General features: G+C 39.8%; 1 long non-coding RNA gene across 1 annotated transcript; it reads left to right on the forward strand.

The window, feature by feature from the left end:
- The first annotated feature begins 1,711 nt into the window (after positions 1-1,711).
- On the forward strand, positions 1,712-3,625 carry LOC111926090 (uncharacterized). Its single transcript, XR_015282519.1, has 3 exons — positions 1,712-1,831; positions 2,021-2,241; positions 3,107-3,625. It is a non-coding gene; the product is annotated as an uncharacterized LOC111926090 (long non-coding RNA).
- The last annotated feature ends 524 nt before the right edge of the window (positions 3,626-4,149 follow it).

Genomic DNA, 4,149 nt, shown 5'->3' on the forward strand with positions numbered 1-4,149 from the left:
TTGGGGTGACCAGCCACTCTCTAGGTTTATTTGATTGCCCTTATTATTTTGTTGGAAGACATGGTGAGCAATTCCTTATTTGTTTGTATTTTAATCTCTCATATGAGTCAGGTTGTTTTACCCAACCCTTCTTCTTCCCAGTCATCTGTCTTGGGTCCTGAGGCCAGGTGTGGGTGCACTAAAATGCAACCTGAAAGCAACAAAAGTAGGTACAGCATCTCTAAGGAGGCACTCACTGCTGGAGTTGTACACAAACCTGTATAATGCCAGAAAACTTAAAGTGACAGGAAACGAGCTGCAACACTTCTCTGCTCCAGCTGGTAGTTGAGAATAATAATTCCATATTAATTTTTTCTGTGGACTGACTGTATTAGCCAGCTGCTGTTTTCATATAATAATAGCAAACTTAATTTTAAAAGATGCTATTTATCATATTATTATTCTTATCCCTAGCTCTTATCTCCCGTTTCTCTCTTGGCTCTTCCTCATTTACTTTGGCTAACAAGCTATGAAATGAAGAAGTAATGTCCAAAAAAAATGCTTGCTTGTATCTCAATTAGAGGTGTGTTTTCTGTGCTCTGAAGATTGACAGCTTTAAAGAAACTCTAGTGTACTGAATCAGTATTGCCTGAAGCAAAGTACTGCATCATTTCATATGAAAATTAACTTAAAATCTACTGGTCCCAAATGGTAAACAGCACCAATATTCTTCCTTTGGGGAATTCTAGTATGAACAATAATTACTATCCTAAGAACTAATAGCTGTTGATTCCACATTTATCTGAATATTTGTAGCTTACTTTGTAAGTCATAAGATCAGATTTAATGAATTGAGTCTTGAGTGTGATTTTAAGGGACTAAGAAGAAATGTATTTCTTCTGAATGCTGACAATTTTCATGCTCTGTGCAAAATTTTCCCCAATTTTTCAAATAAAAGATTCCTTTATTTTTTAAGGAGTTGTAGCAGAGGAGAAAGGATTGTGACCTGGATGTTTTCATGTTTTCCATGCTCCTTTGACATTTGGCCATTTGGAAAGGATAAGGGATGGTGACCTTGCTTCTGTCTTCACAGCTGATGTGGGAAATGTTTCCATAGTTCATAGACAGAATGTAATTTGCTCTCATAAAGGGAAGGTTATATAACAAACCTAGCTAAATAAGAGCCAGGAAGTACAAAGGTTGGACAAGTTGCTCAATATTTAATTAAACATTCCATTACACAATTGTGTAAAGTGCCAAACTAAATTTGTTTCTCAAACGGACTAAATTACTTCTAAAGTTCCTGGTTATTTGGTCATGAACACATCTCCAAAATTCATTAACTGGCTAACCTATTTTGATACATGTACATAAAATCTCTTGTTTCTGGGAGCTTTTTTCCATGTACTTCTCTGACCTTGTAAATTAGCAAATTTAAATATGACAGGTATATTGTGAGATAAGAACTACCTGTTTGTCTCACAGAAAGCCTTTTGGTAGTGGTAAAGTGTCACTGTCCTTGTTGAAAACACATCTCAAACATCTCTAATGAAACCTACTGTGAATAGAAAAGATCTAATGCACCTGCAGGTGGTTAAAGAGGATGTCACTGCAAACCTATATGTTCCCCAGCTGTGATACAGTGCCTTTGCTAAATGAATTGTGTTAGTCGGTTCTAGAGGGTCCAAGATTAGGTCTGGTTTAAATATTGCTGGTAAGATTTTTTGGGTTTAGTTTCCTCTTTCTGGGCTTAGGTTCCTCTTTCTCACTTTTCTGTACTTTTCTGTATCTGCAACCTAATTTCTTGAGAGCAGCTGGATGGACACGACACAGTCCTAGCTACAGGGCAAAGGTGGAGTCTGGTGTCATGTACTGATCACTGTTCATATCGTGATCTGTTGTGAGATTGTTTTCATCTCTTGTCCTGAAACAGGAACACAGTATCCAGAATAATCTTATTAATGATACTTACTGCAAAACTTCTCATAATTTGCCAGTTTCTGTGGATGTCTAATTAAATCCTTTTCTTCCTCATTCTCAGCCTCTTCAGGACTGCATGCAATGCCTATGTGTTTCCAAAAATTAAGCTCTAAATAACATTCTCAAAAGTGTACACAAAGTGTTCGAGTTCTGCTTGGAGTTCTATTTCATTTGGAACAGATTGTCGAAAAGATCAAGCAGGCTTCATCCCTGGAGGTTTTCAAGACCTGGATGAAATAAGGGAATGAGAAACCTGGTCAAACCTCAGTTGACCTGCAGAAGGTAAGTCTATAAACTCCTGAGATATCTCAAATGTGAGTTATCCTTCTTTGTTCCACTATATCAACTCTATTTTATCTAAAAGTTTTTGAAGCCACTAGCACCTAAAAGAAAACATGGGCTATATCCCAAATAAGACTATTTATGCAACTGCATCTCAGTGTTGGATCTTTCAGATGCAGTAATGTAATTTTATAATTCATCTACCCATGTCAGCTAAGGGCAAAATGTATGTTACAATACATGCTTCTTATTACATACAGTTTCTGTAACAGGTAGAGGCAGAATTCTATTCAAGACTCCCATTTAGGTATTTAGGTGTGTTGTATGTGTTGAAGTTTTCTTTGCAGAAGAAAACTGAGGTAGGTATAATGCATCCCTCTGAAAACTAAAAAGCAGGTGTATTGTACCATACACCAACTGAGAAAACGCTTGACATCAATATCTAGGCAGCTGAATTTCATTGAAGGCTACTGCTGAAGGATGAGCTGCTTTCTCTACAACTCCACCTCCATGGACCCTAACAAAGAATGAGACACTTGATGTACCTACAGACCTATTAATTTAACTATCTTCATCTTAGATTGAACCCCAGCATAGATACCCACCTGCTCTGAATGCTGAGAGAGGGCATGGCTTAGCACCACATGGCATGGCCAGGGTGCTGTTCAATGCCACATCATCACTGGGGCTGTGGTTTTAGGGGGAAGAACAACCACTAGAAGTGTGATGTTTTGCCTCCCTCTCGCCATCAGGGAGGTTGTCAGGATCAGCCCTCCAGACATTGTCCTCTGTCACTGTCCATACCCTTCCCATTCTTCCAAGACACAGCTCCTTGGAGTTTTGTTGAAAAGTGGTTCTGGCGCAGGAAGTATCCATGGGCGGCAGAGCAGCAGAGGTGAGCCTGATCCCAGCCCAGCTGAAAGGACAGAGCCAGGTGGAGAGGGGCAGAACAGTGCAAAGCAATGGCATCATGTGGGATTGAACCAGCAGAGCACACCTGCTGCAAAACAACAGGTGGACAGCACAGCTGGTCCAGGTTCTGGGGGTTTGTCAATTATTGTTTTTCATTGTCTTGGGCTCAGGGATGGGAAAACCACTTGTGGAGAACACCCACTATCTTGTCTTTGTCTGGGGAAACCATGTGGTGCTGCATGGGAACGGGCGCCATCTTGTCTTTGTCCCGGGGCCATGAGGACTCAACCTACAGGGAGTGTCCACCACCCTGACTTTGTCCTGGCAGCCACACAGACCTAAGTCAAGGTGGTGAACAGCTTTTGTGTGTGAAGCAGCTTCTCTTTTCCTATACTTTTGTTATTTATATTGCTGCTGTTACTGTGTGTTCCTTATTCCAAGGCTGTTTGCTTTCAGTAAATTGTTACCTCAACCCATAGTCTCTGCCTTTGTCCATCTCTAATCAGGAGGGGAAGGGGGAAGGGGAGTGGCTTTTTGGAGTCTAATTTCCAGCTAGCGTTAAACCACCACACCATCTCAAGTTTCTTTTCGTATTTATCATAGCTGATGAAGTATATCTTTGCTGGGATGAGCATGTGAAGTATTCATAGGCTGATTAGTCTTTGGGGATGGTAGAAATAACTGCAGAGACATGTTAATATGTTCTGCTCTTAATTTGTGATTTCTGAGCTATAGGAAATGAGCTCACATTTCTTTGTTCAGTTTGCTTACACATTGTTACAGCTGAATCCTTTACCTTTTTTCTACTTGTTTAGGCATGCAATTGTTTGGATATCCCACATTTTCAGTATCCCAGAAATTATTTTCTTTATAAGGCACCTAAACCACAATAATTCACTTCTTGGTTTTGATAAGGCAGCATGGTCTTTATTCTCTTGAAATCTCTGCTTAGCCTTCTGTTTCTTTTTCTTGTTTCTGGGCTTCATCTGCTATTGA

This window comes from Cyanistes caeruleus, chromosome 2 (assembly GCF_971803275.1).
Source record: "Cyanistes caeruleus chromosome 2, bCyaCae1.hap1.1, whole genome shotgun sequence".
NCBI lineage: Eukaryota > Metazoa > Chordata > Aves > Passeriformes > Paridae > Cyanistes > Cyanistes caeruleus.